Raw genomic sequence first — 14958 nt, 5'->3', positions numbered from 1 at the left:
TGATGTGCTCGTATTTTTTTTTTTTTTTCTTTTCTTTAGTTTTGCCAATTCAACTACTTTCCCTGGTGCATAACAATTTAGTGCTTTCTTACCCCTGCTTTTGCTTTATTTTGATGGGTAATAAACTAAAATTCCACTTTAAAAATACTCAACGTGTAGTTGGGCGTGGTAGCACACGCCTTTAATCTCAGCACTTGGGAAGCTGAGGCAGGGGGGATCACTGTGAGTTTGAAGCCAGCCTGGTCTATAAAATGAGTCCAGGACAGCCTTGGCTACACAGAGAAACCATGTCTCAAAAAAAAAAAAAAAATTCAACATGTATAACAACATGTCAAAAATCATAAAGACAAGATTTCCCAGGGATATGGCAGAAATGCAAAGTTAAAAACAAACTGATGTAAACGACAGGCTCCTCTCCAAACAACTTTGACATGCAGCTGATGTTTACCAGTCAGTGTTTTCCAGTCTCCACCACAATATCTAAAGGACTGTGGAGCTCATTCCGTTTTCTATCCCTTCTGTTTCATTTTGTGGGGAACCACTCATTGTTGACTTAGAGACGGCAGTCCTAAACTTTTACCTGTACCAGGCATTCCTGGAAACAGCAATTTAACAAGTGTTTATGCCACGTAATTAGTCTGCATGTAACATCTGCTCATCAGATTTTAATACTAAAGTTTTGTAGCTTCAAGTCCTTGCCTGAGCAGCAATACACAAGTGCAATATTCTCTCCAGCTGACATTCTCTCTCTTCTCTAATCTTGATGCTGTTGACCCAGTACCGACTTCAGTACACTGTATGGTTGTGGTGCTTACAGGCCAGTGCACTTTGCTTCGGTTCTTCTCCGCTGGACGTGCTCTTTACTTACCTGGTCTGACTCTGTGCCGCCCCACCCCTGCAAAGATCCAGGCATACTTTCCAAGTTGCTTGCCACCCTGGCGGTTGGGGTATGAGTGGCCCAGATGACAGTCGGCTGACCAGGTCCCGGCGGCGGCTGTGTTGGAGCTCACTCTTCAACCTCGGGTTCCCTGGTTGGGACTGCTCCAGGTTTCGCCGGGTCGACCTGCCGCGGGCCCGAAGGTCAAGCTCACCTTGGGGCGGTCCAAGGCAAGCACCAGAATACCTTCCCGGGTCAGGGAAGGACACACAACCCGCCGGCCAGGCACTAGGCTCGCCCCGGCGAACCGCGCCCCGTTCAGGCAGCCAAGTGACTTCCGGATGTGCGCAGAAGCCTGGCCGCGCCTCCCAGAGTGCCCCTCCCCCGGCTGGCTCTTTCCCGGCGTGCTCTGCGGCGGAAGGGCCGAGTCGACAATAACAAACCTCACGGCAGCCGTGACCCAGCCCTGCCAAGCTCCGGCTGCCCTAGGGTCCCAGTGCCTCTGCCCGGGGACTCGGGTACCGGCGCGGAGCCGAGGGGCCTGAGCGGCGGCTGCGTTCCACTCGCATCCCCTCCGGACCTCCGGGCCGCGCCGGGCGCTCGGCGGCCGGGCGCCGACGGCTGTGTCGGTTGGCGGCGCCGCAGGGGCGGTTGGTAGCCGCCGCCGAGGCCAGGGCGGCGGCAGAAGATGGTGCGGAGGGCCGCGGGCTGTGTTGCTGCTGCCGCGGGCGGAGGAGGCGCTGCCGGGTAAGTGCCGCTCCTGCCCCCCCGGTCTGGCGGCGGGCTCGGCGCCGGCCGGTAAAACACACCTGACGGGATCGCGAGAGCGTCGGTCAGCACCAGCTCGCGGGGTCGCCACGCCAGCCCTACGGGGGACGGCGAGGCTTGCCGGCCGCTGACAGGCTCGCGGGAGCGGCGGGGCGCAGGTGCCCACAGGAGGCCTGAAGCGCGGCCTCCGCCGCCAGGTCTCGGCGCAGTGGTGCGTCGGGCTCGGGAAACCCGAGAGGATTTGGGCCCCAGGCCGAACAGAGTGTACAGAGGGGTGGAACCTAGAGGTGGTGTCTTTGTCCCGACCCCAGAGTGCGAGCTTCGGTGTAAAGTTACTCCTCGGGATGACTCAGCCTCCTCCTGCCCCACAGATGGTTTTGAGGTGGGGGAGTATACGGGTTCCAAAAGTTGGTAAAAATGACAGCTTACGAACGTAGTGTCTATGGGTTCTCTGTAGAGTTGTGGATGTGCTATGGTGACTGTTTATATGGTTTCGTAATCCTGTCCTTTCCGTCATGAGTCTTTAAAGTGTGATCGTTTCATGAACTGATTGATATAGGCTTGGTGCCACCGAACACTTGTGCACTCACTTATTGATAAAGTCCCTGCAAGATGTTCAGTTGGGTGGGGATGTTGTCAAGTCTGTTTGTTATAAGCGTTAAAAATTGCCCATTTTGATTAACCATTTTCTGTTACGGATTTTAGGCTGATCAGACTTATTTGACGGTTTTCAAAACTAGCAGTTTAGAAGCAGCCTAAAATGGACTGGCATATGTGCTTAATCAAACATCATTAGTTTGCCTATAATGCTGCTATTTAGTGTTATTACAAAAATATGGCATGAATGTTCGGTTTCCGTTTAAAATTTTGTCTTGGGGGGGGCGTTTGCATCTGTGTTTTAAACTTTGACTAGAATTTAGGGTTAGAATCTAGTTGCTATATTTATCTCAGCATTCCTGGAAGCTGAGACAGGAGGATAGCTTTAGGCTATTTAAGTTACATAGTGCGTTAAGGTGGTTTTGGGAAACGTGGTCTTAAAAAGAAAAGCAATAAAGATGGTATATAGATAGTTAAGCCATGGGTGTAGGGGCACATACTGTAGTGTTTGCACTGATAAATCTATTAATGTAATTGGTTAGTGGACTTAGGTCACATTTTAAAAGTAACTTAATTTGTTTTGAATTGAATTGGGAGGTATTATGGGCCTGATTCTTTCTATGTTGTTGCTGGAAATTAGAGAAGACAGTGAAGCACTCTGCCTAAAGAGAAGGGTTTTTGTTTTTTATGTTTTGTTTTTGGCTCATTATGACAAACATCAGGGTTAGAATGCATAGCAGATCTACTTTACACTTAAACCCATAAAAGCCAAAGGTCAAAAGGTATGAGAACCAACCTTCATTGTTTGTTTGTTTCTTGCCTTATTTGTACTGCTAGGAATAAAAACCCAGAGTTTCCAAAGTGTTCTGCAAAGTGCTATGTCCCTGAGCCACTTTTAGGCCTGAGGAAAAAAATGTTTCTATTACTGTCTTAGTAAGCAAGCTTTGTGTAAGCCTAGGTTGGCCTACAGCTCTCGGTTTCTTTTTGCTGGAGCTGTTATACCTAACACATCTCAGTTTTGATGAGTTTTGGTAAATATTCATTAATTATAAGTTTTGGTAAATATTCAGCAGCAAACAAACTCAAGTTGATCTTTCAAAAGAAAAAACAAGAACATAATGGGTGTTTAGGCAAGGAAGAAAGGTTGCGAAGTGTGTGTCTTTATGTATTGGAGGGTACGTTTGAAACTTCAGATAAGGTGTCTCTTACTGAGTTGAGCAAACACTCAGGAAGTATGGCAACTTGATCAGAGGACCTTTTTGGAGACCTGAGGGGGAGAAAAAATGGAAATTATGAAAAAGACTTTGATTGAAGGCATTCCTTGAAAAAGGTTACTGCACTCGGGAGGCAGAGGCAGGCGGATTGCTGTGAGGTCAAGTCCAGGACGGCCAAGGCTACACAGAGAAACCCTGTCTCGAAAAACAAACATATATATGTACATTACTTAGCACATTTCTCTAATATTCTTTCTGCATTGTAGACCTAGGAAGTCTACTTTGCTTATTGTCCAGGATCCTAAGAGCATTATTTTTCCTTTCACACTCTTCTGTAAAATTAAGATTCTAGTGAGTTTCTACAAGTGTATGCAGAACTTGAATGCTCATGAGCAGCCTCTTATGTGTAGTTTCAGCTTTCTCTGGTGTTTTAATAAGTGCCCTGAAGATTATAAAATTGACACTTTTTTTTTTTTTGCACCTGTAGAGGAATTTTAATTCAGAATATGGCTGTTCTGACAAGACATCATATCCAAAGACTGTCTAGGTCTGTGTGATCCAGCTGGAATGCAGACAGTGTTGGGCAGTGGTGCCACAGAAGTCAGCAGATCTCTGTGTTAAAAAGGCCAGCCTGGTATAGAGCAATCTTTAGGTAAAGAAAAGCTTAGGTCCAGGCATGTTGCTACACACCTTTAATCCCAAACAATTAAAGTAAAGATAGTTTGTGGAAGGAAGCACCCATGTTTGAAAGTGATATCTAAGGCTGGCTGGGCGTGGTGGCGCATGCCTTTAATCTCAGCACTCGGGCACTCAGGAAGCAGAGGCAGGTGGATCACTGTGAGTTCAAGGTCAGCGTGGTCTACAAAATAAGTCCAGGACAGCCAAGGCTAACACAGAGAAACCCTGTCTTGGAAAACAAAAGTGATGTCTAATTGAGAGGCAGACAAAGTGGCAAATCAGAGAAAGATTTGTTAGTATAAAATATGCCCAACTTTTGCTTGTACTGGATATGGTGGCACAAGTCTCTAATCCCAGCACTTGGGAGGCAGAGGCAGGTGGGTCTCTGAGTTCGAGGCCAGCCTGGTCTACAAAGTAAGTCCAGGACAGCCAGGACTACACAGAGAAACCCTGTCTTGAAAAACAAACAAAAAAGATGCACCCAACTCTCATGGGAACAGCACAGAAAAGGGAGACTGAAGAGAGAACCAGCCAGAGAATGAGAAGGACCTAGAATATTAGAACACTGCCAAAGCTAGTATGAGGCCAAGCTGAGTAATTAAGTCAGAAGCTGAGAGAAGCCAGTTTGAATCACTCAGCTTGGTGAGGAACTTGAGCCAAAACAGCTGAGTTCAACCAGCCAGCAAGAGTTCAGAAAGAGCTAGAAAAGGTGAGCTTATTTAGCAGTAAGTCTCAGAGGCTGGAAACATTCTAGGCCTAGATTAGATTGTATAGAGGCCAGAAGCTTCCAGGACTAGGCCTGGGTTAGCAGACAGAGGCAGGAATCCTCCAAGGTGACAATTAATAAAAGTTACATTTACATATTCATGTATGATTTTGCTGTTTCGAATATTACTGGATTATAATTATGAAAACATGAAAGTAACAGTGATTATGTTCATCTTGTTACTAATTTGAGACTGTACACATCAGTTTTTCCTTCACTGTCCATACAAAAAATTGATCAGTATTTCCCCACAGAATATGTATGAATACTGTAATTCAGTACAATACTGGTTTTTCCATGGCCTTTGGTCACTTTGATTGCAAATGCCATTTGAGCATGCTTTTATTTGGTAGTGCTCTATGTTTATAGTCTTGGTTTAATGGAGTAAAAGCTAATTCAATATTATATAGATAATTTGCTTTCTTCTATACTTGATATACATCTTAAAGTAAAATATGCAGCTAGAATTTTTTCCTAAAGTCATAGATTTTATATAGTTTGGATGAATTAGGACACCAGAATGAATAATATGTTGAATGTCTTGATAGGAAATGATTTCTGTATTATACAGTCCAGGCAAAGTACACACTAGCATATCTGGTGGGAAGAACTGAGTATCATTACTTCTATGACTTTCACGTGGACTATGGCAAATGCACTCATAAAATAAGTGAATGTAATCTTTAAAAGTTTGTGGCAGGAAATAATCAACACTTGTTTTTCCAGAGGACCCCAATTTAGTCCTAGCACCCACATTAGATTGCTCACAACCACTAGTAACTCTAGCTCTAGGGGATCCAACACCATCTTTCTCTTTAAGTATCTGCACTCAAGTTCATTTTATTTATTTATTTATTTATTGTATATGATATAGAGAGGAGAGAGAGAGAGACAAGACACAGACACTTTTTTGGGGGGAGGGGGTCGGTTTCAAGACAGAGTCTCTCTGTGTTAGCATAGGCTCTCCTGGGCTCACTTTGTCAACCAGGCTGGCCTTGAACTCAAAGTGATCCACCTGCCCATGCTGGGATTAAACGCATGCGCCACCTCACTGGGCAAGACACAGACATTCTTAACTATGTATCCCGGGTTGGTCTAGGATTCTTCATCTTTATAAAACCAATTTATTATATATATGTATGTACCTTCTGTATGTTCAAGGAATAAATTGCAAGGATATACTCCTGAATTCTGTTTTTATGTTTTAAAAGTACTTCTGTTCTGGTTTTGATCACGTTTTTCTTGTTATCTCCATTTGACGCTTATATGAGCGTGCTTGGCTGGTGTCAGAGAAGGTACCACACTTAGACTGTGAACCTTTATGAAAAAGGCTTTCTTTTGTAGTATGTGGTGAAGATGTGTGTCCTACTCTTTTTCTTTTCTCCCTTGGCAGATAAATAGTGGTGTTATGGGGTGCCTCCAATTTGCAGAGGCTGACACCCAGTTCTTGGTCTATATGGCCTTTGTGGTGGATGTTATTTTCATTGATGCAGCAACCAGTGATGACAAAAGTGGTAGAATTGCTAAGGATTGCATTTTGCAGAATTAGAAATGTGACAAAATTATTTCAAAGTGCTTTTCTCCCTGAAGCCTTTAGTTTGCTTTCTCGTGCTCTATTAAACTTGAAAGCAATTTGAAAGTATTTATATTCCTAGCACCTAGTACCATTCTTGGTTTATTTAGCTTCCCTAGCCCCCCAATATTGGGATTCTAATGAATATTTAGTTTTGGAAATGGAAGTTTCTAATTTGGGTTTTTCACTTGAATTCCTCCATGTAAGAAAGTAATTCTGAGGTTTTAGTATTTTAGAAAGTTGATGGTAAGGCTAGACTGATGGGCCTTATCACCACTGTGGTTATTTTCAAGTAGAAATTTTGAATTACCACAGTTGAAAAGTTGACTAGACAGTTAATAAATTAATCTTGATTTTTTTGTTCTTTCTTTCCTCCTCCTCCTCCTTCTTCTTTTTCTCCCCCGCCCCCCCCCCCCCCCCGTGGATTTCTCTGTGTATACTTGGCTGTCCTGGACTCACTTTGTAGACCAGCCTGGCCTCTTACTGAGTGATCCTCCTGTTGCCTCTGCCTCCCAAGTGCTGGGATTAAAGGCGTGCGCCACCATGCCTGGCTGGTTTTTAGATTTTCTTTCTTTCTTTCTTCTTTTTTTTTGAGAAAGAGCTTCTCCGTGTAGCCATGGTGTCTTGGACTCACTTTGTAGACCAGGCTGGCCACGAAGTCACAGAAATCCGCCTGCCTCTGCTTACCTAGTGCTGGGATTAAAATAAATTAACCTTGTAACAGGTACTCACAGAGTAGTTCTGGCTGGCCTGGAACTTGCTATAGGAACCAGGCTGGCCTCCAACCCTGGAATTTTACTACTTTTGCCTTCTCAGTGCTGTGATTAAAAGGTATGCAGATGTGTACCGCCACATCTGACAAAGAAAAACATTTTTTTTTCTGAGATGATTTCTGGTTATTTTATTTATATGGAAATCAAGCATATCACCCATATATTCCGTATAAGTATAATGAGATCATCTTTTTAGAATTTTTATTATTTTAGATTATTTTATGTGGCATTAGATACCCTGGAATTGAAGTTGTGGAGTGAAATAGAAAGCTAAAAGAATTTGCAGACTCTAAAGGTTATGCCATGGAAGATTAGGAGTTACATTCTAAAGGAAAAGATGGACAGAGTTTAGATGGAAATGAGTTTGGAAACCAGGGGAGTAATAGTTTTGCAAACAATAAAGCCAGGGGAAAGATTTACAGGAGAAGCATCAAATTAAAAATAGAACCTTTTGGCTGGGTATGGGCATGTAGCTCAGCAGTTTATGTGTAGTTTTATTTATTTTTTTGTTTGTTTGTTTTAGATAGGGTCTTACAGAGCTCAGCCTGGTCTTAACTCACTGTGTAGGTGAGCATAGCCTTGAAGTTATGATCATCCTGCCTCCAACTGCCCAAGTGTTGTGATTACTGAGATATTCATTACCACACTGGCTTCCACCCTGTCCTGGGAAGTAAACCCATACTGGGCAAGCTCTTTATACCACCAAGCCCTTTTGGAGTCAGGCACAGTGTGAGGTCCAGGCTTTCTCCTGTGTCTAAGTGCTAGGAGTCTTGACATTCCCTACCATACCTTACCGGTGAGCAGTAGAGCTATTCCTTAACCAGGAAAAAAAAATTTAGAAATGTGTAAAAGTAATTTTTATTTCTCTGGTTTAATTGTCTCTGAGGCTTACTACCTCCATCTGCTTACCTAGGCCTAGTCCTGGAAGCTTCTAGCTCCATACAGTATTATCTAGTAGGCATAGAATGTTTTTAGCCTCTGAGACTTAATGCTGAATAAGCTCACTGTTTCAAGTTCTTTCTGAACTCTGGCTGCCTGGTTCAACTTAGCTCTTCTGGCTCAGAAACTTCTTTCCAAGGTGACTGATTCAATTTGGCTCTCTCAGTTTCTCACTGAATTTGCTCTGCTTGGCCTCAAACTAACTGCTCTAATCTTCCAGGTGTTTCTCATTCTCTGGTTCGTTGTGTCGTCACCCTTGTCTAGCTTGTTCTCTTTACAATCTCTCTCTGAAGCTCTCCGGTAAAAGGTTAAAACTGTCTCTGAGTTCCATCCACTGCCTCTCAGTTTACTCTCAACCAAACTGCAGGACAGAATTCAGAGACCTGCATGGCTCTCTGTCTCCGTAGTGCTAGGATTAAAGGTGTGTACCACCACACCCGGACTTCAGCTTTTTTGCCCCCTGAAATTTTCTCTACACCAGGCTGGCCTTGAAGTCAAGAGATCTGCTTGATGCTGTCTCCTGGGATTAAAGGCCATAGTAGCCATGCTTCTGGTTTACAATTCCTCTTCAGACACGTTTAACAGTAAGATTTGTAGTTGGAAATATTTTGCACAAGCCAGTACTATTTTTGAGTTGGGGACAGGTCTGAATTTGGTACTAACATTAACTGATGTTGTTTTCATACACATGCGGAAAGAGTTTGTATAATTTTACCACATACACAGAGATTATTCTTTAACTCCTTTGAACTAACTTGGTGGGGCTGGAGAGATGGCTCAGGGGTTAAGAGCACTGTCTGTTTTTCCAGAGGACCTGAGTTCAATTTCCAGCAACCACCTGGTGGCTCATAACCATCTATAGTAAGATCTGGTGTCCTCTTCTGGTCTGCTAGCTCACATGCAGGCAGAATACTGTGTAAATAATAAATAAATAAATCTTTTTTTTTTTAAAAAGAACTTAGTGTATTTTTGTTGTTGTTGTTTTGTTTTTTCCTCTCTTGAGACAAGGTTTCTCTGTGTAACCTTGGCTGTCCTGGACTTTGTAGACCAGGCTGGTCGCAAACTCAGAGATCTGATTGCCTCAGCCTCCCTGAGTGGTGGGATTATAGGGCATACCACCATGCCCAGCTTTAGAACCATCTTGGAAAATAGATGTTTTCTTATTTTCTTATCAAATGAAAGAAAATTGGTAAATGAAGCCAGTCAAGTTCACATAGTAGGGTAGGGCTTGAATATAGGCTTTCTGAGTCACCTTTTCTCTGTCCCCTGAACCTGACAATTAGAGGAATTAATAAGAGTGACCATTTAGGACAGTGAAGGTAGAACAGAGATACATATGTTCTACACACCAAGTTTCGGGACAGCTAGGGCTACATAGAGACCCTGTCTCAAAACAAACAAGCAGCTTCCCAACCCCCGCCCCCACCCTCAGGTGTGGTGGTATTAAGTGCATGCCTTAGGAGGGGGAGTCAGCCCCCACCCTCAGGTGTGGTGGTATTAAGTGCATGCCTTAGGAGGGGGAGTCAGCCCCCACCCTCAGGTGTGGTGGTATTAAGTGCATGCCTTAGGAGGGGGAGTCAGGGGAGTGGGAATTGAGTTTGAGGTTAGTCTGAGTTACTTGTTTTGTTGATTTGGTTTTTCGAGACAGAGTCTCAGTATAGCCTTGGCTGTCCTGGACTTGCTTTATAGACCAGGGTGGCCTCGAACTCACAGTGATTCACCTGCTTCTGCCTCCTAAGTGCCCAGCTACTCTGAGTTACTTAGCTCTTTTCTATGGATTTTCAAGACAGGGTTTCTCTGTTTAGCCCTGCCTGTCGTGGACTCACAGAGATCTGCCTGCCTCTGCTTAGGATTAAAGATGTGAGCCCAGCATGATATTGTCTAAAAACAGACATTCCCCGCCTTCCCCCCCCCCCCCCCCCCAAGACAGTGTCTCTCTGTATAGCCTTGGCTATCCTGGATTCACTTTGTAGACCAGGCTGGCCTGGAACTCACAGAGATCCTCCTGCCTCTACCTCCTGAGTGATGGTATTACAGGTGTGTGTCCGCTGCCAGGCAGTTTGTGCGTTTTTAATATACATTGCAGGTTGTCTCCTTAAGAGTTCCAATAATTTATATTCCTGTCAGAAATCTACAGGCAGAGCCAGATATGTTGAGCAGTTTGGACCACGGGGACAGAAAGATAAGGAGTTTGAAGTCAGCCTGCTATCTAGGAAGTTTCAGGCCATGGGACTACAAAAGACTCTTTTCTGACAAAAGGGGAGAGGAAAGGGAGAGGAACGGAGCGGTGGTGGCCCATACCTTTAATCCCAGCACTTGGGAGGCGGAGGCAGGAGAATCATTGAGTTCAAGGCCAGCCTGGTCTACAAAGCAAGCCCAGGACAGCCAGGGTTACATGGAGAAAGGTAGCGCTCTTATCAACTTATACCATTGGGACTGCTCATTTTTGGTTTGTTCGATGTGTTTGTATGTGTTGGAGTGCAGTCTGTTAAGGTCAGAGGATAGTTCTCTTGCCATGTGGGTCCGGGTCAAGTGCTGAGCCGCTTAATATAGGAGACTACAGGTACCTTTACCTTCTGAGCCATCTTGCCAGCCTAGAATTAGAATTGTTTAGTAGTTAGTTGTGTAAACTTAAGTTTTGGTCATGTGCTCAGTGAAGATAAACTCAGTTTTTACTTGGACTTGATTGTATATATGTTAATAGAAGAAAAACTTTATCGTGGCTCACAGTTTGAGATGGTGAGCCCATGGCTGTAAAGAGAGCTTGGAGCAGGTAAGCAAGTATGGCATCGAACTTATGTACTTGTCCACAAGCAGGAGGCAGAGAGTTGATGTTGTTTTAATCATGCCTTCTTTGTGGTTTTCCTGAGACAGGTTTTCTCTGTAGCCCTGGATGTCCTGGACTAGCTTTGTGGATCAGGCTGGCCTCCAGCTCAAAGCAACCAGCCTCCCGAGTGCCGGGAGTAAAGGCAGGCAACAGCTTTGTGTGGACTTTGTGTTGTAGATTCTTGTCTGCTACTCTTTATTTTTGTGATTGTTGTTGTTGTTTTTCCAGATGGGGTTTCTCTGTGTTATAGCCCAGGTTGTCCTAGATGCTTGGTATTTAGTCATTTTATTTACTTATTTCATATTTTTGTTTTTTCAAGGCAATGTTTCTCTGTGTGGCCTCTGACATCACAAAGATTGACCTGCATTGCCTTCCAGCTGCTGGGATTAAAGGTGCTTCCAGCCATAGTCACTTTCTTAGATAAGGTTTTAAAAGATAATATGCAGCCTGGTGTGATGGTGCACACTTTTAATCCCAGCACATGGGAGGCAGAGGCAGGTGCATAGCTGTGAGTTCAAGGTTAACATGTTCTACAAAGCGAGTCCAGGACAGCCAAGACTAACACAGAGACTCTGTCTCGAAAGACAAAAGCAAAACAAATCAAAATCCTGTCTCAAAATAAACAAACAAAAGAATATGGAAGTTGGTGCTACAAATAAGAAATTTTTTTTTTATTTATTGAGTGACTACATAAGAACCTTGATTTTTATGCATAGTCTGACTGTATAGCAGTTTTTAGAACATTGGATGAGTGATTTGTGTACCTCTTGTCTTTTGCAAAAAGACATTTGGAAAAACTGGCTAGCTTGCTAATAAGCCGAGACTTTGTCTGTGCACCTGTCTAGTGCCATTGGAGGCAGGAAGAGAGAGAGACAGAGAGAGAGTGCGTACATCTAATCTCCTAGAACTGGGGTTTCAGATTGTTAAGAGCCTCAATGTGGATGCTGGGAATCAAATGTAGGTCCTCTAAAGAGCAGCCAGCACACTATAAACTGCTGAACCACCTCTAGTGATACTTGATGTTTTGGTTTTTCGAGACAGGGTTTCTCTTTGTAGCCTTGGCTATCTTGAACTTGCTTTGTAGACCAGGCTGGCCTCGAACTCAACAGTGATCCACCTGCCTCTGCTTCCTGAGTGCTGGGATTAAAAGCGTGCGCCACCACACCCGGCACAGTTTCTTATTTAATGTACATGTATGGGAATATATTGGCTATTAAAGAAGTTGCCCAACACCAGAAGTGGTCTGTGGAAACGGCAGCCCTAGAAAGAGGCTCTGTGATGGAAGAGAATGTCTGTGACAGAAGCAATCTTGATCTGTCAGTGACAGAGTGCTTATGCTCCCAAGTAAGCCCCTCAGGGTTACTGACACTGAGCTTGCCTCCCCCACATTTTTTAAAAGCCAAAGATGGTACATCCTTCAATCAGGTAGTTCCAGTTTTGTCTGCTTCCCTACAGCTTGCTTGAGGATATACATACTTTACCTTGTAGGTAGGCACCCATCAGTCAAAATAAACCTTTCATTCTTTGTGTCTGATTTAAAAAAAAAAAATTAAAACTAGAAAGCTGTATACTACCGGAAAACAAGAAAGTCTTAAATACCTCTTACATTGCTTAGGTATTGATGCACAGATGCACAGTGGAAGTGTGATTTATATATAATATGCTTATAGGAAGGTGAGATTATTATTTCAATTATTACCAAATGTTTTTTGTTTTTTAGTTTGTTTTGTTTGAGACAGGGTTTCTCTGTGTAGCGTTGGCTGTCCTGGCCTCGCTTTGTAGAACTTACAGAGTTCCACCTGCCTCTGCCTCCCTGAGTGCAGGGATTACAGGCATGTACGACCTGGTCCAGTTTATCCTTTGTTTTTAGTAAATTATATTTATTGCTTATACTCTGGCTTAGATACAAGGAGTTCATAATCCCTTTGTATTAAGCATTACTAGATATTATTTGTATTTCTGCTTATGTCCATGGATTGGCTACAAATGGTGTTCTGAGAACTGATGCATGCTCAGTCCACATATAATTTGAGAACGTGTTGATTCTCCTTGAGCTTTTTGTTTGTTTGTTTGTTTTGTTTGAGACAGGGTTTCTCTGTGTAGTTTTGGCTGTCCTAGACATGCTTTGCAGACCAGGCTGGCCTCGAACTCACAGCAATCTGCTGGGATTAAAGGTGTGCAGGACACACCTGGCTATAAATTCAGTCTTAAAGAACTGAAATGTGTTTACTATGTATTGCTGTGTAGCCCTAGCTAAGCCTGGAACTCACTTTGTAGACCAGGCTGTCCTCAAACTCACATAGAAACCCACCTGACTCTGTTGGGATTAAGAGTATGTACCACCAAGCTGTTTGGAGGCTTTTAGAATGTTCATATATCACACGAGTAAAGGTGGCCAATAAATGTGGGAAAGAATTAGTTTTTGTCCATCATGAAAACGAGGGTGGGTGGGTGAGGTCGTCAGGGTGTTTGGAGTACATATTTAATATATGTGCCTAATATACAGACACTGTGCGAGTTTGTGTAAGTATCATGGCAGACCCAGTTCTTTTCAGCAGGCTTTTAGAACACGGGTTTGCTTTTTTAGATAAATCATTCCTTTGGCCCTATCAAAAAACAAGTAAACAGACAAAAGGGTAATTTATTGATGGAAACTTCTACCTATATCATTTTTGTCCTGTAGATAGGAGCAGGAACTTAAGAACTTTTTGTAAGCTTTGCTTTTATGTTGCAGGCTTTTATTTTTTACTTTTTCCAGAAATGAAACAAAACCCGGCCATAGAAGACTATGCCTAATATACCCACACTGCACCTCAGTACTTCCGTCCGTTCTCATCTTGCTTTAGCTAAGTATTTGCCTTCCTTTTCTTTTTTGGCACTTCTTTTGACATGATAGATGGAAGTCAGAATACTTTGCTGTTAGAAATAGTAGAAATAGTGGTAGAGGGATTTGAAAGATCAGTCAGTTGCTTCTTTGCCTCCTGAGGGCATATTATAACCAGGGAGGTAACAGGCATAGTGATACATGTCTGTAATCCTAGCATTCCTCAGGTTAGGGGACAGGGAGAGGTCACAAAATCAAGGTTGGACCCTGTCTCAAAATAAAAAAACAATTATAAGCACCATAAGCATGAATTATAAACATCAAAAGCAGTTTCAACAGAAACGTACTCTGTTGCTAACTCAACTCTTAAGAGATATTTGTCATTTTTGCAGTTTTCTCTCTATAAACATCTACCTTCTCAATATTTTCTCTACCCATCAATGATTTATTATTTATTGGGGGTTGGCAAGAAACCAAGATTCCTGTCCTAGGCTGACCTGGAATTTACAACAGTCCTGCTTCGGTCTTCCTAGTGCTAGTGCTGAGATTATAGGTGAGCGTGATCACACCTAGCTTTGCTTGTGTTCTTTAACAGCATTGTTAGGCCTACTAAAAACTATCTTATGTTTCCTCAGTATTTACAGAAAAGAATGAGACGCCCCAGGTTTATTATTAATGATAAAATATTTTTAAGCTAGGCGTGGAGGTGCATGCCTTTAATCCCAGCACTCGGAGGCCGAGGCAGATGGATGGCTGTGAGTTCAAGGCCAGCCTGGTCTACAAAGTGAGTCTAGGGCAGCCAAGGCAACACAGAGAAACCTAGTCTTGAAAAACAAAACAAAACAACAAACAAAAAAACGGTCTTTTGCTGTGTAGCTCAGCTACTTCATTGCAAAATGACTATCCTTGTATTTCCTCTGCACCATTGTTGGTGTTCTTCAGTGTAAGTCTTCTGTGTGTTATCAGCTAGTGGGTTATCTTGCAGTGCATTTCATGTAAGAAAGGTAAGAGCTTAATTTTTCTTCCTCCAATTTTTATAATGAGTTCTTAAATGCATTCAGTGAGGCGTTGTATTTATTTTAATTTTAAAATTACATTTATTTGTTTTGTGTATGATCAGAG

At 43.1% G+C, this 14958-nt stretch overlaps 1 protein-coding gene across 2 annotated transcripts in view; it reads left to right on the top strand.

Moving 5' to 3' along the window:
- Rb1cc1 (RB1 inducible coiled-coil 1) overlaps positions 1 to 14958 on the top strand; it is a 543496-nt gene that overhangs the window by 476166 nt on the left and 52372 nt on the right. The gene's annotated exons all lie outside the window — the stretch shown is intronic.

The sequence above is a fragment of the Acomys russatus genome, chromosome 2 (genome assembly GCF_903995435.1).
Source record: "Acomys russatus chromosome 2, mAcoRus1.1, whole genome shotgun sequence".
NCBI lineage: Eukaryota > Metazoa > Chordata > Mammalia > Rodentia > Muridae > Acomys > Acomys russatus.
Note: the sequence above shows the minus strand (reverse complement) of the source record. Positions and strands in the feature narration are given on the sequence as shown.